The sequence below is a fragment of the Cyprinodon tularosa genome, unplaced genomic scaffold (assembly GCF_016077235.1).
Source record: "Cyprinodon tularosa strain WSP-4 unplaced genomic scaffold, ASM1607723v1 ctg307, whole genome shotgun sequence".
Taxonomy (NCBI): domain Eukaryota; kingdom Metazoa; phylum Chordata; class Actinopteri; order Cyprinodontiformes; family Cyprinodontidae; genus Cyprinodon; species Cyprinodon tularosa.
This window is the reverse complement of record NW_024039016.1, coordinates 1,431,538-1,456,138: the sequence shown is the minus strand read 5'-3', so window position 1 is coordinate 1,456,138 and position 24,601 is coordinate 1,431,538.

The following is a 24,601-nucleotide window of genomic DNA, read 5'->3' as shown; positions in this document are numbered from 1 at the left end:
CTGAGAGAGAAATTCTCCGTAACCACAAAAACTGTATAAAACAGCTCTTATCGGACACAGGTTGATAAATAATTAAATGTAAAATAAACTTTTTAAGCTTTGGGTTTTACTTATAGCTGGTTTGCTCTGGAGGTAAAGGGAGAACCACTTGTTTGGACTTAATATTGCCACCTGCTGGACTGAAGGTGTAGTGCATTTTCTCTCTGGCTGATTGTCACAGGGCTTCCAGAATTATAGGAAGACATGTTGATTAATTGTGATGATTGCTATTATCTGGTTAATACAAATGCTGGGGCTTTAAGTCTGTGGCTTTCAGTGTAAAATTGTCTCCCCTCTGTGCTTGAGAACCTGCTCTGACTAATTGACCTTAATTGGTATATCTTGAACATGTCCCTGGCAAGGGTTTCCAAAATGAATGAGCGTTCAATTATCATTCCCAAGAAACACATTATTAAAGGGAAGAATGACTTCAGGCCTGTGGTTATGAACAGACTTACTGAAAAATGCAAATAACATGCAAAAAATAAATGTATACATTGTAGTTCAATACAGTTCAATAACAGAAAACATTAAGATGAAATAATGAAAAGATCAGGGGAAAACCCATAATGATCCAAGCATTAACTAAAACGATCTCTTATTCAGAATGGTCACGGCAGAGGGAAGGGAGGGTTTTTTTACACCCATTTGTCTTTTTTAATGGGGTTCCTAGTCTTAGATGGCAGCAGCTGAAAAGAAGATTAAAGAGGATCTGTGGGATTTTTGTAGATCAAGATTGTTTTTGTTTTGTTTGTTTTTGTCTTTTTTAGCCCATTTCATTGACTCGAGAGGATGCAATTTCTGGAGATAAATTAATTTACTGGCCTGTACGCATAACAACCCGAGCTCTTTGTTTGTGCATTTAAACTTAACATAACCACCTCTTCACCCTCTCCATCCTTCAGCTTCATAGTAAAATAAATCAGGTAAAATCATAATGTCACAATTTGTATGATTCCCCACAGCAGCTCCAAACTTAATCTTATCATCAACTGACTTTCTGGTTTTGAGCTTGAGAATGAAGATTTAAACATAATTTAACAGAAGGACAACCCTTACATCATTTAAAAAAAAATCCTCGTTCATGGGTCAAAAAATAAACCCACAACCACAATCATGATATAGAAAACTAGAATGAAAGTCCATTTTAAATTATGTTTTAAGCAGACTTTGAAGCATAAAGTTCCTTTGCTTGTTCTGCTTTTAATAATGCTCTTTTCTAGAGGACATGCTCTCCAGTTGGGTAATATTTCTTGAGGACATATTATATACATAACAAAACCTCATGCTACCAGTGTACTCTTTAAAATTGGGTTACATTGGTAGTGCTTAGAGAAGAATGCACTCAAGCATAATGTTTCCATCTTTTCCTTGACCTAGTTTTTTTTCCTCTGTCTTCAAATGAATATCCAACCAGTATGATGAGAGACGCTATTTACCAGGTGGCGAAAGATGGCATTTATTCAGATGTTCACTTACTCGTACTTTTGCCTAAAATAAGGGCAATTAATGAGATTAATACAGTTGAAAAATGCTGCACAACAAGTTTTTATAAGATCTGTTGTTTATCCTGCAAGACAGCAACACTCTGGCGTATTTACTTTATAAACATTTGTTTTCCTATATTTGACAAGAGAACATAGATCTGAAATGTGGTAATAGGATGAAATGATCTCAGAAATGTTGTAGGATATTAGTTCTTTTCTGGAGCAGAAAAGGAAGGCATGAGATGGAGGTTGATGCTGCTTTAGTTTTGTTAACACAACAACAAATAGCCTCTAGATCAGGGGTCGCCAACACGGTGCCCGCGGGCACCAAGTGGCCCTCAAGGACCACATGGGGTGCCCTCAACGCCTTCTGAAAACAGCAACTCAGCAGTGGGCTAAGTTTGAAATTTTATTTTATTCTGTGACACTTCTTTTTAATCATTTATACAGCTTTTAATCATAGTAATCATATAGGGCATTTTAGCATTTATAGAGATTTTAAAATTATAATGTTCAAAGTAAAATTAGAAATTTAAAGTTAACAATAAAAATGTGTTTAATTTTGATTAAGTTTAGGTGAATGCTGACCCCTCTTGTTCATAGGTCAGTATTGGTAGCCCTTCCTATGATTCGATAGCCTTGAAGTAGCCCTCAGCCTTGAAATGGTTGGTGACCCCTGCTCTAGATAATTTCATAAATACATCTTCAATTGGAAAAGAAAATATTCTAAGACGTTTAAAGAGCAGGCTTTTTAGAAAAAGAGCAGCATAATCAATATAAAGAAGAAAGTTAAATATCAATTAATGTAATGGCATTGCCTTACATTAAAAAGTTCCCATATTAAGAAAAAATATGACACAATTCACATTATGTACAATAACAGCTATATAAATAAGTATTACTATTGATGCAATTAAAGGCTTTGTATTTGTTAAGAGAGTATTACACGGTGTATTAATTTTGGTCAAATCAACAAATAAAGCCAGAACTTGATTGACTGAGAGTTAATAACCCATACAAGTAAATATTCATAACTGCTTAATTTGAAATCCCCTTGACCAGCCTTTGTGAACATATTTACGGGTGTTTCTGTAGTTAAAGGTACAGAGGACGATCTTTCATTTCCAGGTTGATCATGTAAATTATTGGTCCTCCTAATTGTCAATAATTCTGTTTATATGTTTATGTAAGACGGTCCTACATGCTTGTCCCCCGTTCGCTGTATTTTCTCCGCATGCGCACTTTCAAGCATATATCTGTGGTGAGCTACGGTTTCAGACAGTCATTGAAGCTGACCATTCTCACTGCGGTTCTTTAAAAATGGCTGAGGACCGTAAGAGAAGTGTCTACGAAGTGTATGAGAAGAAAAAAAAGGCCTCAGAAGAGGCAGATATATCCCAGAATGCTTTGTGTGGAGAGCTCTCCTTGCAAAGCGCTATGGAATTTGCTGTCACATCGGCCCGCTGTCGCTACCCAACAATGGCAACTAATAACAAAAATGGAGCAGGCATCGCACAATGGAGGAGGAGTTACATGACCAACGGAGCAAAAATCAGTGATCATCTGTCTGATAGGTCAGTTAATTGAGTTTGGTATAAAGTCCACTATATAGTCCCAGCTGTATGTGGACACAGTGAGCTTATATGAGCTTGAGAACAGCACATTTTAAACATAGGGAGTTATAGGCTCATGCGTGCTCTTGAACTTGCATTTTTTTAAGTGGAGAGGGTGGATCTTTTAAAAAATCCTCCCCACACCTTTAACCAACCACATTTCATGGATCAAAAGAACACAGATGTATTAACTTTGTTTGGCAGTCCAGGTAAAATATGTATAAAAGTTAATCAGAAAATCTACATCTTAAGTAAAAACTATTGTTTGCAAAACATTAACAAAATAACAAATGCATTGAATGTCTTTGATAAATCCACCTTTATAGAACTTCCTATCTACATTTTCGAACAACTTAGCCATAAACAAATGAAATATATAAATGAAATAAAATAATACAGTAAATGTCACACAGATCAGTGAATGGAAGCTGCTTGTGTCAAATTTTATTGGCTTATTTATGTTTCTATATAAAAGCATTTTAATATGAAATACTCATTTACTTACATATATAATTGATCAGTAAAAAACATTTAACCCTAACCAAGAAAACAAAGGGGAACATTTTTGATTATTTATTTTTTTTTTTTTTTTGGCAATGACAGGTTTATAATTAAGCCATTGTCTGAAGGCTGAATTAGAAATAGAATAAGATTTTGCAACAAAAAACTAATAAATCGTTAGCCAAACCGTTTGACATATACCACATTCTTTGTAGGGATTTTTATTTTTATTAAGGTAAATTAATCATCTCCTCAAAACTGACTGTTAAAGGTCAGATTAAAAGAGTTTGTTATCATGTTCAATTTAATATTTTAACTGTAAGGCTTAGTAGACCACAATTATCACCACAGGCTTTTATATTGTTTAAGCATGCTTTTTTATCAAACATGGCATATTGTCTTACTACCTGGCCACAAGTAAATAAAACAGCTTTGAAATTCACTGAGTCTATATATAAACAGACAGTCAAAATATTACACTGAAAACCATTAAGATATCATTAATGTAATACTTAAGGTGAACTTGAGTTTTTGGTTTCAGAGAATTCCATTAAATTCTCAAATATCTGTCTGTTAGGTTTAAACACCAAACACCTTATTCAGCAACCTGCACAAAGAAAGACACAGAGAATTGAGTATAATTCACTTGCAAGGAGAGGGGATCAGAGACTGCATTCAGCTACAACCTCCAACCCACTCTGAAGCAGTCTCTGTCTTCCAAGCTTTTTATTTGGAACGCCCTGGTTACAATGTGTTTCAATCGCTAAGGGGAGGGGATCACAGAACCCAGTTGAAACCAGAATTTTCGTACAACATCATAAGATAAGGAAAGTTTCTTTCCACATGCGGTGTGTGTGCAACTCTGCGGTGTGTGCAACTCTGCGTAGCTCTCCGAGTTTCACAACATTAACCCAGCTTTGACCCCAGCAACCTCCTGCACAGGCTTACAAGAAGTAAAGTTCAACAGCTTTACCCCAGTTGTGACCTCAACATCCTCCTGCACAGACTTACAACAAAACATAAGAAAAACGTTCAATGTTTTCAACACTCTTTGTAATATAAGTAAGATAGAGATAAAAAATGTGTATAATATGATTAAAGTAGAATAACTTATGTACAATTAATCCAACACTGTCTTTTTTACAAAATTATTAAAAGTCTGTGAGCTCCACCACTCACTCAGTTTGTAAATATGAGGCCCAACACATCTTATTTAACTAGAGAGGCAATCCGGGAAGAATGTATTGTTCCTTTCAAGAAAAGTGCTTTTGGTCAAGTGCATTTTTGTTTACAGCTGTCAACATAGTGTTTAACAAGCAGCTTCCCACAATCCCATTATTTGACCACCTTGTGTTTTTTTGCCATTAAAATGAACATTTTAAGTTTAATTACTTGTACTTTTTATGAAAATTGTGTGTAGTTTCAATTGAATGTATTGATTGCTTCTATCGATTGACAACACACTTGTCAGAAAATTTTTATTTCTCTTCAATTATATATTAATTTATCCTATTTACTCAATATAAAAGTTTTTACTCAGTCTGTTTCTCTCTCAAGGCAATTCTCTGCAGGATGGTGTTTGTAGACCAGACATAGCTTCTTCCCATAACTAACTAGATTCTTTCTCAAGGTTTATTCATGTTCTTTGAGATTTCCATATGGTTGATGGGGTAGAATGCTATGAACATAAATTGCACTTCAGGGGAATGTAGAGTGAAAGATGGAAAGCATCTTGTAATGGATACACTTTGGTCTGAGCTCCATTGGTCTGTTCTTGATGGTGATCCATTAAAAACAGTTAAAGAAAACCATCTTCATGCTTCTTGTAAGATGCTCTTTAATTTAAGATTAAAGAGCATCTTACAAGATTGACGTTCTTTTAAATTTTTCAATTAAAAGAACTTTAATCTGCTCTTGTACAAAGTAACTAAGTTATTTTTAGTTAAAGTAAAAATTCGAAATCATAGTTTTTACTTTTATAACCTGAAGTAACGTTTTCAACTTTTAACTTGTGTTTTAATAAAAGTTTCAAGGTCATTGTATTTTTACTTGAATACATAATTTTTGTACTCTTTCCGCTTATTCTTGAGATTAAGTATTATTACCTTAACTATTGTATATTTAAAAAGTATCTGTTTATGTACATTTACAAAATGGCACACGTGCATGATAAAGGACAGTCGAGAGGTGTGGCACTAAAACTACAGTGGCCTGCCTTGGCTGTTGAACAAATTATATACAGTATGGTCAAGGGAAGATACTTAGGTAGGATATGCTATAGTATTATGTCATCTAAGATGCTGTATCTTCACATTACTGAAGCACTTGCGGTTACAGAACAGCATGATTCGGATAATAACACTGGAGAAATGTACACTATCCTTGGTCACAAAACAAGATTAATAGCACTTTTGGATTCAGAACTCACTGGGTAATTGACTTGGGTAATTGACTGTGTAAATCACTTCTTTTTTACTTATGTTACATTTTTCATGGGCTTACTGTGACTTAAAAACTCAAAAAAAAAAAAAAATTCTACCCTCTTTTGAGATTCACCACTGCCAGGTTTAATATAACTACTGTGAATGGGCCGCAGTAAAAGTAAAGTAGTTCAGTGGAAACATTGCTGCTGGATAATCTGTCCATTGGGAATTAAGTCAAGCACAGCACGAGTGCTTTGAGGCTAAATCAGCCCCCTACGCTTCCTCCTAGACTCTTGGCAGCCTCATCAATCAGGCTTAATCACTTACACTTAAATAACACTGTTATCTGTTGGTAGCTCATTAAAGCCAAGTGTAAAATAATTTACGAGGATTGTAACGTCTTTTCTTTGGCTGTTAACTGCAAATTTGATTTAGGCTATTTTTCTGTGTTTGTAAATAAAGTCTATAATAGTCTATTTGTAGCGTACAATGGGTGCTAAAGTGAGACCTGTTTGATCAAGCCTGTTTCTTCATTTACGAGAGGAAAAAAAGGTTTCAATGCACACACAAAATAACTTTATTGTACTTTATAACTGCAGAGAATTTTTGGTAATTCCATACGAGGAAGACAGGAAAAGTAGCCTTGGCTGAAACCAGATAGAAGTGATAAGAAGTCACTAAAATACCAGCATAACACTATTGTTATGGCCACTGACCTATAGGAGCTCTGTCCATGAGAGAGCTCTCTCTCTTTGTGTTTCAGGTCTACCTGGCTGTTACAGGTGCAATGTGTTGAAGCTCATCAGCCACCTCATAAAGAGCTTCAACCTGAGATGTCAGGCATCTTTTAGTTTACTGACTTTAGTGTTGCACCCACTGCAATAAATCCGATTTTTAAGCCATATTGGCCAGACCTATTTTCAGTGTATTCTTTAGGTTTTGTCTTGAGTTTTGGTGCATTTTATGACATTCTTCCAACTGATTTACAACACATACTATACCTACGGCTTTAAGAGGATGATTGCATAAACAGGTAAGAGACAAAGCTTGAAATAATTGAGTCAGCAACATTCTAATTCCCTTTTATTGTTAAAGCAATAAAAAAAAAAGACACAATTAGTAAAATACAAAGAAAAGTTTTAAAAGCACAACCGAGATTACCATAAACCACCAAAAACAACAAAACTGTGACAAAACAAGAAAGAAGCTCACATTGCATCAAAAGCTCATGAAATAAGAGTGACATACCAAATAAATAAAAAAATAAAGAAACAAAACCTATCATGTTCTATTATTTTGGAGCAACAACTAAAAAGGCCCATCCCATTGAAGCTTTAGTCCAGTCTTCGGTACAACCAACAACAGCCGACCAAAACCATTTAGAAACCAAGAAAACTGCTAAAATAAATTATTTTGCTCACTGGCTGCCAGCAGAGATGAGAAAGGACAGCTGAGAGGTTAATCTTCCAGTGTACTGCTTAAAAGACGAGCAGCACTGTTCTCAATGAGTTGAGGGTCTGAAAATTAGGCAAAAACGTATCCTAACATAAAGGGAATTGCAGTGATGTAATGGAGTTCTGATAAAAGCATGGACTTTAATCTCCAGGTCAAGTTTTGACATGACTGGTTTTAGTGTGACAAGGTTACCAAATTTAAGCCAGAAAAAAACTTCCCTCCAAACACCACTGACCTACTTGTTGCACTGAATACCTAAGTCCAGGGTCACAATAATATTTGTAACCTGTTTCCTTAAGAAGCATGACAGTGTTTTCTAAAGACAATGCAACAACATAGAACTATAGCACCTGTCTACTCATTCTCATAGTAAGCACTCATACTTTTAAAGGTTCTTCTATACATTTTTCACCTTACTAGGAGTTGCAATTGGTGCCTGAGTTGAGCTAGATTGCGGCCACTTTTAAATATATCCACAAAATCCACCTTGAATATAAAGTTTTGATTGTTTACTAGATTGAACTGTCACGATTGGATGGAGGTTTTCAAGGAACCAAATGCAGAGACCAGGAGGCAGAGGTGAGTCTTGCAGGTTTAATGAGCCAGAAATCCAAAATAACAAATACAGAAAACCAGGATTTAGGGGACATTGGGGAAAACATACATGAGGAGCCAGGGAAAGATGAGGAACCAGCACTGAAGAACGGAACAGAGAGAGACAGAACAAAGACTGGACAAATGAGCTGACAAGGAACAGGTGTGAATGGAAGCACCTAGAAGGAAGCCAAAGGGAAAGGAAACAAACACAAGGAGGCAACAGAGAGCAACACAAGAAATATAAAATCACTGAAATATATAACTAAAAACAACTAGAATAACACAAAATGGAAATGAACCCAGTAAACTAGAAAACACAGAAATAATAAAAAGTATAACTGATAACTCAAAAAGGGAACTTCATCAGAACCAAAAAGTGCAGAGTCATGACATGAACCCATTTAACAGGGATGTCATAGCTGCAGAAACATTACGGGACATTCTGACCTCGAAGCACATTAAGTGAAAATAGGCAACAGAGTTATAAATAAAATCGCACTTAACTACTGAGGTGTCAGTCTGCTCATCAAACAATGTTTTATTCAAGACGTTCTTAACAAATCATTCATTAAAAAGTTATTAAATGTTTCTCTGACATATGGTTAAAGATCACCAAAAAAAAAGCAAACTGGTTGTGTTTTATTCAGTCCTGAATGCAAGGACGAAATAAAACCTCTGTTTTCTCTTTTTTCTTCTGATGCCATTAAGGGATTTTAGAATAGATTAGGTGGTGGAGAGGCTGTTTGGCTTCTAAGGGAAAATCTAATTAAAGCTTCAAAACTTGAACAAAAAATAAGTCTAATACTTTAAAAAAGATATTCCCTCTGATATAGTTTTTTCCACTTAAAGCAATGCCTTATGAAAATCAAATATTACGCACATTGCGTATGATTAAGTTAAGGCATGCATTTAAATGAAGGGGTTTAGAGAAATATATTTTGACAGCTGAGACAGTCATAAAGCCTGACAGGAATACTAGGCAGAAAAAAATCCTGGCATGGGATATGGCATGGCTGAGGTTTTAGTATGAGGGCCCATTTTATCTCCACGGATTTGTTTCACCCTGCCAGGTTTCATATAATTATTATTTAACGTTTATTCAACTTGCTTGATGTCCTATTTACTTTGTAAAGAAATAGATGTCAATTACCTCCATTGGTCGAATATTTTAATCCTTTATACCAAATTGAAAGTGAAAAGGTCACAGTGAAAAGATGTTTGCTTATTTAGACGATTTAGACAGCTGTGGAGGTAGAAAACTTTAGGTATATATAGGCATTATATTCTTTGCTTTTGCTACTTTGTGATTTTCACAGTAATAGGTTTTATTTTCATCAGAATCCTTTAACGAATCAATGAACATCATTCCTATTCTTAATTTTCTTTTCTTTTTTTTTCCATCCATACTTTACTTTTTTTGTACTTTTAAAAAGATTATGATCTGTGTTTACAGGCACCTTTGTTTCTACTGAAGAAAGTCAATGTTTCCATTGAATTCTTCAATGACACTAGTTAGTTAGTTTGGCATTTAACCATTAATTAGTCCGCTCTCTGAAGTAACAGTGTGGGCCAATTAAAGACTATATGTCCTTTCTGAAATGGCTTTTACTGTCATGAACCCAGAATAATTCTCTATCATAAAGTGATTCACTGTCTTGCTGTGTCTGTACTTAAGGTACCTTAAGGGAAAGAAACATTTCCTATATGTTAATAATCCCCTACTCCTTTACAGTGGTTTACAAAAGTATATCATTTCAAAACAGACTGAAAACTAAATATAGAAACTGAAACCATTCTGGATAGTAGAATGTATAAATGACTCACCCAGTCGATCATAAATGTAGTTTTGTGTTTCATTTACCTTAAAAGTGGGGCCTCTATTAAACCCTAATCCGAAATCCAAAAGTAAGGCATAACTAGAAAAAACAAGGAAACACTGTTTTCTTGCAAAAACAAGGAAACAGATTAATACCAGATTAATATACTTTAAACCTGACAAAGAATTAGGGGGAACAAAAGGTGGCTCTTATGCCTCCCTATGGTTTGGTCATGGAGGACACTAATACTCTATTTATACTACCCTCTGAAAACCAATCCGTGCAGAGCTTGGATCCGTTAACCATGCTGAGCTTGGTTCCTTATGATCATTTACACACCACGGTAGCACGGTTCCTCGCCTCCTAGTGACGATCTACAGTACCACTGCTCTCTAGAGGCAAACAGGCAAACCAACATGGCGGTGGCGGGTAACATTCAGGAAGTTATGTTTTGTTATTGTGATATATTTTATTGTTTGCGGAGTGTCAAAGGATACCGGCAGCCCTATGTGAATTTACTTGACATAGTCGGCTTTGGGAAGTGGATACCACAAACAATATTCTAATCGGGGCTTACAGATGTTGAGGTACATCACACTGCTAAGCAGAATCATCACTGGAAATCGTGTGGCATGGTTGGAAAGCTAGGACTGTATTTTTGTGAATGTCTGTTATTTCATTATTATGGAGGCTGTTTGTAAGGAGATGAAACCGTCTGCTCATGCACTCTGTTTTCTGAGAACCGAGCCACAACTGAACCTTGCCCAGCCCTACTGATGAACTAGTACGAGTTTAACGTGGTTCTGTTGTGTCTGGTGCAGTCTGGTTCAATTGTTTACACACAGCAGTTATCTGTGCTGTCCTCGGACAGATCTCGGCACTGTTTCAAAAGGGTTGTGTAAATGGGGCTTTAACCACTATTTACACCCCCCATGCGACCTCTTTGACCAATCCGGTGGGACAGAACAAAGTAACCCTTTTTCCCATTATTCTTTGTTAGAACCTACTGTATTTTCATCTCAGTGCTCCCCACCACTAGTTAGAACTGAAGAAACCTCTTGAGAGACGAAACGTCTTCTAGGAAACTTCATGTCCAGTTGCCCAGACAAAAATTTCTCAAGCTATAAAAGGTATGTACTTGTAATTAAGAACAAGATTTAAGGTTTTTTTTGCCTGCATTGTTCACTGTGTGAAAAACACTTGCAGATATAACTCAGCCATGATAAAGCACAAGGTTTTTTTTCCACAAAGTACTGCTTCAGGTGGCTTAATATAAATGCATACTGTTGCAAGATACACCCCCTCTTTCCTCAAACATGTCCTCATGCTCCATGCAGGCTGCCGCCACTATTTACAAATACATACACCATTTACTGGTATTGCACATGGATCGTGCCAGCAAGATCAGTCTGAGGCATAGTGACAGAAATCCACACAGTCACACCTACCATACATTTCTAATTTTCTATTTGTTAATAGTTATGGTAACCCTGTATCATTTCTCTTTTATTCCACAATAATACAGCACAATTTTTTTGATCTTTTACATCAAATTAATTTGCATAAAAAAGATTTAAAAATTTGTATGCAGGAAATAATTTTGTCTGACAGTATCCATTTGTCATACACCAATTATTCCTCTTACATCATCAATCTTTCTTGAATTTCTCATGGAATTTAAAAGTGGTTTTAAGACCACTAAATAAAGCATATCTGAATCTCAATATTAGGGCTGTTTAAAGACACACAAAGCAGTGTCGATTTATCCAAATTATCCAAAATATGCAAATGTACAAACATAAAATTTTTTATGACCTCTGTGTTGTCTAAATATGGCATTAAAGAATTTGGAAAGCTTGGATCATGTATAAACTTCATTGATTATTTCATCAAGGTATTTCGCTTATTCAACATAAAAAACATGTCTGTATGTTTATAGCAAAGATTTGTTTTCTGAACCTCTGAAGTTATACTGTATGCCACAACAGCAAGATGCTTGCTTTGAGAGGGAGTCAGTCATTGTCATGCATGATTTTAAACACATCAGGCAACATAAACACATCAGTGAGAAAGTCAACAAAGTGTCATTGGCTATTCTCTTTTCTGTCATTCCTCTATAGTGAGGCCACTGTATCATTTAACTCTTGGTCATTTTCTGTTATGCAATACAAAAAGCTTCTTTTTAACCTTCAATAGTACAGACTTAAATATAACAGCAAAACTTTAAAAACAAATATCAATGCCCCCCATATGCTTGTTGTCCTCAGATTTTTCTGCAAGGTTGCAGAATGGTCTTTAGTGGTTGATCAGCTTTCTAATTAAATGACCCAGCTGGGTATAAAGACAAACACATACACATATCCAAAGGGAGAATGTGATCGAGTGGCTCAGACAGAGAAAGAAAACACCTTTAAGTATGGACAGAATTTATTCCAGTTATGTTTAACAAAATCATCTACACTATATTGCCAAAAGTATTTGCTCACCCATCCAAATTATTGGAATCAGGTGTTCCAATCACTTCCATGGCCACAGGTGTATAAATTCAAGCACCTAGGCATGCAGACTGTTTTTACAAACATTTGTGAAAGAATGGGTCGCTCTCAGGAGCTCAGTGAATTCCAGCGTGGAACTGTGATAGGATGCCACCTGTGCAACAAATCCAGTCGTGAAATTTCCTCGCTCCTAAATATTCCACAGTCAACTGTCAGCTGTATTATAAGAAAATGGAAGTGTTTGGGAACGACAGCAACTCAGCCACGAAGTGGTAGGCCACGTAAACTGACGGAGCGGGGTCAGCGGATGCTGACGCGCATAGTGCGAAGAGGTCGCCAACTTTCTGCAGAGTCAATCACTACAGACCTCCAAACTTCATGTGGCCTTCAGATTAGCTCAAGAACAGTGCGCAGAGAGCTTCATGGAATGGGTTTCCATGGTCGAGCAGCTGCATCCAAGCCATACATCACCAAGTGCAATGCAAAGCGTCGGATGCGGTGGTGTAAAGCACGCCGCCACTGGACTCTAGAGCAGTGGAGACACGTTCTCTGGAGTGACGAATCGCGCTTCTCCATCTGGCAATCTGATGGACGGGTCTGGGTTTGGCGGTTGCCAGGAGAACGGTACTTGTCTGACTGCATTGTGCCAAGTGTAAAGTTTGGTGGAGGGGGGATTATGGTGTGGGGTTGTTTTTCAGGAGCTGGGCTTGGCCCCTTAGTTCCAGTGAAAGGAACTCTGAATGCTTCAGCATCCCAAGACATTTTGGACAATTCCATGCTCCCAACTTTGTGGGAACAGTTTGGAGCTGGCCCCTTCCTCTTCCAACATGACTGTGCACCAGTGCACAAAGCAAGGTCCATAAAGACATGGATGACAGAGTCTGGTGTGGATGAACTTGACTGGCCTGCACAGAGTCCTGACCTCAACCCGATAGAACACCTTTGGGATGAATTAGAGCGGAGACTGAGAGCCAGGCCTTCTCGTCCAACATCAGTGTGCAACCTCACAAATGCGCTTCTGGAAGAATGGTCAAAAATTCCCATAAACACACTCCTAAACCTTGTGGACAGCCTTCCCAGAAGAGTTGAAGCTGTTCTAGCTGCAAAGGGTGGACCGACGTCATATTGAACCCTATGGATTAGGAACGGGATGTCACTTAAGCTCATATGTGAGTCAAGGCAGGTGAGCAAATACTTTTGGCAATATAGTGTATGTAAGCATAAATTGCAGAGGATCATTTACCTTTTAGGCCGGCCTGATCACTGTTATTTATAAACAGCAGTGTCATGCTTTCACTCCAATTTATATTTAAGTTCCGACCTTGTCAGGATATGACTTGCACATATCTTGCTTGTCTGTGTTCAAGCATCCATTCCCCATACTATCCAAATAAAGAAACAGAAGAACAGTGGGATTTCCAAAAAAGTAAAAAAAAAAAAAAAACATTAAAAAACAAACCACTGGACTTTGTTTTCGAAGTTTGGAACAGAGGAAATTCACAAATCATCTTTCCCCAAACCACACAGTTTCCAAAACAGATAACAAGGAATTTCAAGGTTATCACAGGTTATCGCAGATCTTCAAAGGTCATCAGAACAGAAAACACTGGAACACTAAAACAGAAGTGTAATTTGCCACATAAAACACAGGACAAGAGTAGACCCATGCAATGAGAAGTATCAGAAAACGAAATATTATTTAATGCGTGCGAGAGCATGCACAAGCCTATTTCTCCTGGTGCCCGCTCTGTTTAAAAGTTGTTGTTTGCATCGCCCATACAAGCTTACTGTGCCCGAACATCCGTCCTAACCCCTAAATCACTATAAAGAGCAGGGACTACCGAACTTAGTTAACTGACTGTTTGGACAGATGATCTCTTCCCCGTTGATCACGTAACTCCTTGTCCACTTCACCATCTTTGTTATTAAACACCGCAAGTACTTGAGTTGAAGGGGGATGAGGGGGGATTGCATCCCCCTTCTTAAAAAAAATCACAAAAATCATCCTCCTTCTTAAATGACCATCCCCCCATACCATCACCTGTGACATTTTTATCACTGAATGTGTACATGTCTACTATATATTAACAGTAATGGCAATAATTTCGACCTTTCAACATTTGACAGGCTGTGGACTTACGAGTAGTCTGACCAAATTACGGTGGCCCAGAGGGCACACATGATTTCATTTTCAACCTCAGTGGCACAACCAGCGGAGAAGGTGACGGTGTTCTGAACAGCATCATGGCCAAGCAACAAAAACAATGCGATTTGAGGGACTTCATTTTTAGGCAAAAACTAACGCTTCAAGTGGGTCAAGAGTGAGAAGACATTACCTTTTATAAGCTTACCAATGTGTCACCAAATATGTTGCAGTCCTAATCTCTGGACATAGCGATAGCATGCACAACTAGGTAAGCTAGTTTGAGGGGCAAACATTTTTCTGTCTTTAAAGTTGTCATGACACACAAGACTTAGTCTTGACTGTACAGTAGAGACTGATATGGGAGTGGATTTTCACTCCTTTCCCGTCCCTCTCCCACAGAAAAAAAATTGTGTCCCGTCCCGATCCCGGGCCAGAGTAGAAATCTAAATCCTGTCCCGTCCCACTCCTGGTTAAATTACTCCCACTCCCATCCCGCTCCCATTCAGAATGACTCCCACTCCTGTACTACTCCCATTCTTGTTGTCTTCAATAAGATTTCTGCCAATACATTGAATCTGAATTTCTATGAAGGGTCAGTTAAGGTCCTGTTTCTAACTGTAGTAACTGTTGGTCCCTCCATTGTTGTCTTTGAGTGCGGGTGAAAAACTCAGAGCAGAAGCACTGTTGGTTTTTGGGTCGTGTAGTTTTTTTTGACTCGTATTATAGTGTATGCTTAAAGGAAAAAAAACTACAAAATGGCGGCACCAGTACTGGAGTTTTTTTCTTTCTATTTTATTTTATTTTTTGGCATAGATCCTAGTTTTTTTTAGTTACTATTGGTTTGCTCCCACTCCCGTCTGCTCCCGTTAATGTTTAATCCTGTACCGTCCCAATCACGTGATCGTTACTAATACTGACTCCCATCCCATGAGTCTCTACTGTACAGGCGTTGCTTAATATTCAAAATCCTTATTTTGAGTTAAACATAATAACGCTAATTGTTTGCTAGGTGACAGCCAGAATCTAGAAGATGTTGGCGAGACAAGTGGAGCTGTGGCTGAGACCAGTGGAGGATACCAAGGGTTTGAAAAATGTATTTTAATTTAACAATTTAAGACAGGTGTTAAGATTATTACCTTGAAAGAACTGCCAAATGTGATGTAAATGTCTGACCAATGGTCATAAATGAATTGAATGTTGACATTTGACTGCATGGTCCCTCATGTGACCTGCAGAATGCCTGTTGTCCGATCAATGGTAAATAGCTTATTTCGACAGACCTGTTAGAATAGTTTTAACTCATTCATTGCCAGCATGTAGCCTAGCTTACTTTAAATTAGGCAATAGAAGCAATACTGATTTTCTGATGAACAGGCTATTTTATCAAATAAATACTTTAAATCAAATTTGAATAGTGAGTAAAATTGCTAGATTATATTTAAGCTTATTTCATTTTCAGACTAACTTGAATGTATTTGAATTTGTAAGCAGTTCTTTTTATATTTTTATGAAATTATCAAATTGTTTCAGCTGTTTCAATAAAATGAATTGAATATGAATAAAAAGAAAACTTTACTTGAAAGGATTCAGATATTAATTTGTGATGTTCCACATCTTGATAGATTCAATGCCAAAAGATTTTGCAATGTAAAATCAAAGAAGTGGCCTATCATGACTATGAAGCTGATCTCAGTGAAAAATGTGTCCCTAACTATGTAGGGGCAGTAAAAGACATGCCAGTCCAGAGACTGACTGCAGTTCTACTGTAAGGTGCCTTGGTCATGGTCAATGACCGGCGTACCTGACATGTAAAAACCATACCATGCGCATTGCTTTAGATTAATAGATTATTTTAATTAGGCTATAAATGTTTTAAAAAAATATCCGCCATCCCCCTTTTTTTTGCAACACGACTACTGGACGCTGCTGTCAGGTAGCCACAGCCCATGGCGACAGCATATCCCATGATGCTTTGCGAGGAGAGCTCTCCGTGCAAAGCATTCCGGGATATATCTGCCTCTTCTGAGTCCTTGCTCTTATTCACATACACTTTTTAGACACTTTCTCTCTTACGACCCTCCGCCATTTTCAAAGCTTCAATGACTGTCTGAACCTGTAGCTCACCAGACATGTGCGGCTGAAAGTGCGCATGCGCAGAAAAATACGGCTAACGGGGCAAGCACATAGGATGGCCTTACGTAGACATCTCACCAGAATGATTGACAAATAGGAGAACCACTTATTTAGATGAACCACCTGGAAATAAAAGATTGTCCTCCTACCTTTGGCAGTGTATTGCTAAAAATAATTTGCACAAACTTCTCTGACTTCCCTCATGCAAACTTTATGGGAAACATAAATCTGTATTGAAGATAGTTTTTTGCTTTCAAATTAAAGTATGTGCAGTTAGGGCTGCTTGATTATATCAAAAAAAGAAAAGTTATTTTAAGTGAAATTCAGATCTAGTTTATTTATAAACTTTAACGTAAAATTGTTCAACATCAACAGCTACTTTTAAACAATCTTATTTTTCGGATGGCAAGCCTTTTAAAAAACAGACACATTTCTCCTGTGGGAGACAAATGAAATGAAGTTTTGTATTGAAAGTACTCCCCCCTAAAATATTTTCTTAGGGGGGTGGGAGGGGGTAATATTTGGTGGTAAATACCGGGGTACTGGAACCTCTGATTATTTGCCTAAAGGTGTATTCACACCAAACATGCAATTTTTTTCCCGCCTGTCTAGCGAAAGCCATTTACCATCAGGCAAATTCTCATGGCTTCTACATCATGGAATCTACTGGTTATTGGTTTCACCTCAACAAAGTGGACATGGATTTACGAAACAACTGGCACAGCTGTTTCTACTTTTAAAAGTCGAACAAAGCTGTTGGCTTCCTTGGCTTCAACGGATCCCAAGGGATGTAACAAGTATGGGGAATACAACCACCTCTGCCAAAGGATAGGTCTGAATGACAGCTGCTTTCAGTGGTACATCCACCTATCCGTAACCCGATTTCGGCCCCTGCTGTCCCGCATTGGGGGAAGAATCTCTCGAACAAGAGGCAAGGTAAGACGTCGTTCTTGAGCTCAGAGAGGGGTTGTGGGAAATCAGTAGGAGAGCAGAGAGAAAACCTGGAAGAGGCTGCCAGCCATGTCCCACTCTGGAACTAATGAGTACAGTGAGGAAAATAAATATTTGAACACCCTGCTATTTGAAAATTCTCCCAACTAGAAATCTTAGAGGGGTGTGAAAATATCATTGTAGGTGCATGTCCACTGTGAGAGACGTAATGGGAAAAAAAAAAAAAGATAAGTCAGGAGACTTGACCAAAGCGCTTTACACTACATTCATTCACCCATTCACGCACACACTCACACACTGATGATGGCAAGCTACATTGTAGCAACAGCTGCCCTGGGGCTCACTGACAGAAGCAGGTGAAGTGTCTTGCCCAAGGACACAACGACACTGAAAGTCAGAGTCGGGGTTTGAACCGTCAACCCTTCAATTTCAGGGCAAACTCCTACTGTACATCCAACGCCACTGTCGCCCCATTTACCATTTAATTTATATCCAGCAAGCCTGGGATGGATAATTCAGCAGGTGGTTATGGAATAAATTATTGAATGTTTTAGTGCAGAGTTGCAGCAGAGGCTTTCTACAGATGTGCGAGAATTAGAACACACACTGTGGTGTTTTTGTCAGACGTCTTGAAAGAACTACAGAGCTGCGTACTTGTTGAGCACTTGCCAGTAGTTTTTATATGTATCAAGTTTGGGATTGTCTTCAATTTTGGCTAACATTCTTAAACAGGATCCCACAGGAGAATTATGAGCTTCATTAATTAACTGAGATTAATGGATTACTTCTATCATGTTTAAGAAAAAGTTAAACTTCTGTATTTCCCTACAGTATAACTGGTCAGAAATTTGTTGCAGAATGAATTTGCTTCTCCTGCAGAATTTGTGCTCCTAAAACAGAAGCTGCAATTTTGTTTGGGTGTCATGAACCAAGGACAGATGGACCCAGTATTCAGGAGAGACAGTCAGTAGGTAAGTTCAAAAGGTTTATTAAAATAAAACAAAACAAAAGCGGAGCTGTGGCTCGCGGACACTGCAGGCGGGGGGGGGGGGGGGGGGGGGGGGGGCGGGGCACCGCCCAATCTCAGACACTCTAGGGGAGGAAACACAGGTAAGTGACCACGATAAACTCATATATGATTATCTGGGTTGGTCACTTACCTGGTTTAACAGTCCAGACCACGAGTGTCCCCAGTGCTGCAGTCCCAGAGGTCATGCTGGAAGCTGATCCTGGTGAGGGATCCAGAACAGACAGGAACAGGCAGGATACAGATCAGACAGGAACAGAGACAGGTGGCAGGATCCAGACTTCCAGGCATGCACAGGCTTCCAGGAGGGTTCAGAGTCTTACTGGGACCAGAAGCATGACCAGGTGGTCACGCACAGGAGCAGACAGGATCAGGTGCAGACAGGCAGGCACAGTGGAAGAGGGTAGCCGAGACAGGACGTAGGAACCGGAACTTGAAGCTGGACTTTAAACTGGTCTCCTCCCTGGAGCCAGGCTTACTTTGATAAAAACTGATAAAATGCAAAGAAAGTGCAGTATCATGACAAGGATTAGGCTATCACTTTGCTGTTTCTAGACACTTCTCTGTTTCTCAGAATATTGTTATGGGACAGACTGTCCTTGCTCTATCAGTCAGAAGTGAATATACCATCAATAATGACGAGTTCCCTCCCCTTAAGAATTTATTAATGGACAAAATAGCTTTTTATGTTAAAATGCAACATTTTATTGACCTAAAACAGAATGACTCATATTAGAACAGGAAAGCTGTCTCGATCTTATAAGGTCAACTGTACCTCAGCCTGGAATGTAAATGTGATCCTGGGGGAAAACATAGCAGAGTGCATTATCAAAGAATGATAACTTTACCCTTGCAGTCCTTTGATATACATCATTGCTATCCATTTGTTTTTCTTATGGCGGACATAAACATTTAGCATTACCAGCATGTGGGAACATCGATGCTTGAAAATACTGAGTTTTATCAAATCTAAGATAGACTTTAGTCTTTAGACAGATTTTATTTGTCATTTTGTTTATGCAAGTATAAAACAAAGAAATTTCATTTGGAAACAGCTCACTGGACAATTTCATCTTTTAAAAGCGCAGCCTTGAAAAATAGTAAAAATGACTGTAAATTTACAGATCTAACAATTTTTTTTTTAAGATAGCATTATTGTCTGCACATTGTCGTGATCTTTTGTGTTCAATTCAAAGTATACACATATACAGTTTACCTCAAAATTATGTAGCCCGTGTGAGATTTTGGTGTAACTGAATTTTGAGGTATCATAATGAAAGTCTGAAAATTAATTTGTTGTAGAATCTGCAAAGGGAGCTAACAACTAAGCCTTATAAGGTGATAACAAATTTTCACCAGTCGAAACCAGTGGGCACATGCAAAAAGTTGGTCAGCTCTTTCTTTTATTTTGCTGACAAGGTGATTGCAAAGGCAAAAACTTGTGTCTAGGAGGAACTTGAAAAGACCCCAGAGAAAAACCATCGGTCAGACCGCCTCTGGAGAGGAAAGTAGTGTTTTGCAAACACGGATTATAGTGGTAGTGGGGAACTACTAGTTGTGACTGAGGACATTGTCAGACAGTAGAAGGAATACTTTGAGCATCTCCTTAACCCAGCTGACACACCTTTCTTAACGAAGCAGAGAATGGGTGTTTTTTTAACAGCACAAAGTCTCTTGCAGCACTGAGTGCTAGATTACACTTTATATGGAGAATTATATCCAAGTTACTGTCCATTTCAATGAAACCAGTGGCAAACAGTCTGACAGTTTACATATTTGCATATTAAAAAAGTGTTTCACATTTTTCCGTAATATTTTTTTATTCGTTAACCTAATAGGTTCCAATTTTGCTATAACCTTTAAATGTCTGTAGTTTTGTCATGCATTAGAAAACTTTGTTTATTCAGGCAATATTTATCACAGCTGATGCAATAAACAGTTAAAATATAATGATATGATGAAAAATATTTAGCATTTTATATTTGGAAAACTCCTAATAACAGGAGAAAACTCACGTTTTTAAGATAATGGCCACTTATCAATACATTTTTAGTCATTCGATAAGATCAATTGACATTAAATTTATTAACCTATAACCTGCAACTCTTTTATATATTCTAATTTTTCAAAGCATACCAAGGCGCTGCTCTGTTCCCCGTGTTGTTCTGTATAGGCATGACCACCCCCCCCCCCCCCTCCCCCCTCAGCCAAATAATCAACAAGATTGGCTGTAGGTACTGACTCATAAGTTGGGCCAATATCACCCATCTCCTCTCCAAGGCTGACATCAAGCTCTATGCTAGGACTGAACAAGGCGATAACTCACTTATCCACACCAGTAAAGCCATGCACTGTATGATTTTTTGCCTTTTTCGGGGCAATTTACCTGTCAATTTTTTTCGTTAAAAGCATATGTATTTTTTGTGGAGGATGAGGAGAGCCCACCTGCCCCACTCATCCCTTCGACCTTCTACAGAAGCAGCATAGAGAGCGTTCTGACCAGCTGTCTCACTGTATGATGTGGGCGCTTCAGCACCGCAGACAGAAAGAAGGTGAGAAGAGTTGTGAGAATTGCAGAGAAGATCATCGGGGCTCCTCTTCCCTCCATAAAAGACATGGAGAGAAGAGCCCGTTACATTATCAATGACCCCTCACACCCCCACCATGGACTGTTCTTCCTGCTGCGTTCTGGGAAGAGGCTTTTCAGCATTCAATGAAGGTCCAGCAGATTCCGAAAGAGCTTCTTCCCCACCATCATCAGACATCTGAATGTTGAAAAAAGTCTAAATCATGTCACAGACTCTGCATCAAACTGACTATATCAATCCGTTTGTTTTGCACCATGTTTTTTATCCCACAATGTTACATTTGAACATTGAAGAAAATAGAAATGTCATGAGACAAAATTTGGTTTCATTTTCATTTCAAAATGACAATAAATATTGTCTAAGTCTAGTGTACAGAAACATCTGTGCAAAATACAACTGAAGACCTCCCAAAATAGAAGCCATCTCCGACTCATTGACTCAATTGCAATCAGTCACACCAACAATGCTTGTAGCAACAGTGGAGAGGAAAACTCACTTTTAACAGAAAGAAATCTCCAGCAGAACTAGGCTCAGTATCAGTGGTTATCTGCTGAGGCAGACTGGGGTTAAAGGACACAGACAAAGACATACAGAAAGAAGCAAAAATAAAAACGTAACTGTTTACTAGCTCCACAAGTGGCCCTATCCAGGGAGGACACAGCCAAGCAGACAAGCTCCTTGCCAGCTCCCATGTCAGAGGATGAAACGCAGCCCATACAATTAGTCATAGTAACAGAAACAGACTACCCTGAAAAACAGGCCAAGTTCCAACATCTATAAAGAAAGGTGTTAATGGCAGCAGCACAGCTAATATTTTTCTCCAGGATAGTGTCCCAGCCAAACAGTAACAGACCACATGAAGCTACCATGATGAGAAAAAGCAAAGAGTGCATAAAGTTAGAGGTTGAACTTATAAATACTCTAGAATGGGAGACTACACTTAAAATGAAGCAGAATGATGACAAGGTGTCCCTATAGCCCCATTTACACAACCCTTTTGAAACAGTGCCGAGATAGGTCCAAGCACAGGAACTGATATAATTGTTGAGTGTAAATGGCACGCACAACTGAACCGTACTGTGCCAGACACAACCAAACCACGCTAACATGGTTGTAGCTCATCAGTAGGGCTTGGCACGGTTCAGTTCTGGCACGGTTCTCGGATAACAAAGAGCGCATGAGCAGACCGCATCATGTCCTGTCTGTAAGCCCTGATTAGACTATTGTTTGTCTTATCCACTTCCCAAAAGCTGACTCTGTTAAGTAAATCCACCAGAGGCCGCCGACTTCGCCTGATTTTCAGGAAACTTCCTGAATTGTACAGGTGCCACCATGTTGATCTGCTTGTTTACCTCTAGGGAGCAGTAGTACCATAGATTGTCACTAGGAGGCATGGAACCATGCTAGCATGGCCTGTAAACGGTAGTAAGGAACAGAGCTCAGCATGGTTAACTGATCCAAGCTCAGAACGGATTGGTTTTCAGAGGGTAATGTAAGTCATATGTGAGAAAGAGGATTTTAAATTCTACACTGGATTTAACAGAAGCCATTGAAGAGAGGCGATGATAGGAGAAATATAATCTCTTTTTAATTTTTCTCAGAACTCTGGCTACAGCATTTTTGATCAGGTGAAGGCTTTTAACAACAGCTTCCTGATAGTAAAGGATTATAATAGTCCAGCCTTGAAGCAATGCATGGAAAACATGCATGGACTAGTTTCTCAGCATAAAACCTGGACAGGACATTTGTAATTTTTGCAATACTCTAGAAAATTAAAAAGAAGGAAATTCTAGAAACCTATTTGTTAAAGGATTCAAATGACAGGTCCTAATCAAAATTAGAACTAATATTTCCCCCTTTATTACCTGAGATCAATTGGAAAATGAAATGTTCCTCTATCTTACTGGATGTACTTGCGTGTAATAGATGTATTTTGGCAGCTTAACATGTAGAGTTGGCCCTATAGCTTAATTATATGTCATGTTAAAAGTAAGACAGGATCTGTAAAATCTTGAGTCATTAGAATAAATCATAAGAAAAATGGAATATACTTGTATGTCAGTTAATTGTTTAAATGAGACTGGCAGTAGCCTTTCTTTGATAATGAAGCTTAGCTCCCCTAACGGTGTAATGTTCTGTAACAATTAGTTCATGCTGCTTGGGTGAGAAGGGTTTATTTATTAATTTACTTACTACTGAAACCTCAGCTTCAAGCATTGTTTGTCTTTGTTAATTAGGTACAAGGTAGTGGGAGTTTATGCATTGCTGCCTAAAGTACAATTTAGGAAAAGAAGAACACAAACTATAACTGATATCAACAGAGAGACTGTGCAGAGTCCTCAACATGGAATATCAGTAGTATAAGCAGATTTACCCAGGTCTGCAACTCTGGTTTGCAAAAAGTTAGTTATTAATGTTTATTTGCACATGGCATTTGTCATATCTCTGTCAGGCTAAGAACTCTGGTTCCCTTTTTTTTTTTGTTTTGTACTAAATGTTGATTGCACTTTACCTCTGTATCTGTAGGAAAATTAAAGGAAACGTAAATGTCAAAAACATCATATATATATATATATGATGTAAGCTTTTAAGAAATATATATATATATATATATATATATATATATATATATATATATATATATATATATATATATATATATATATATATATATATATATATATATATATATATATATATATATATATATATATATATATATATATATATATATATTTCTTAAAAGCTTTTTGTCTGACAACACAATTTATTTATTTTTTTTATAGTTTTGATTGACATCGGTCTCTTATTGAATTCCTCTATTTGTTTGTGTGGCAACCCTAAAATACCACAGACCTTTTGATAGGGTTTAAAGTTGTGCTGTGGGGTTTTTAAGTATATTTCAAAAACCTACCTCTTTATTAGTTGTTTTCTAATGTATTCCTCCACTTAACTGGTAAGTTTCTATGTTAATAAACTTCAAGTGATCTTATCATTCACCCATTACATTGGTATTATAATAATGAAATTAAAGAAATCAATTGGGTTTCCTTACACACTAATGTCAGAATGCACGTAAAAGCATTATTTTTTTAACATAAAACATTGTATCCTAACTGTTGGAAGGTTTGCTACTCATTTTACTGAAATTGTGCTGTTTTGCCTGTTTTTTTTCTTGTAACAAGAAAGTGCATCATTAGTTGGTTATTATTTAAAGAAACATATTTCTTCTTTCTCCTTTTTATCATTGTTAGTAGTGAAGACAATTCTAAGATTTAAATGCTTGGGATAAACATGACAAAAAAATGGATGGACTCAAGTTCTTTAGT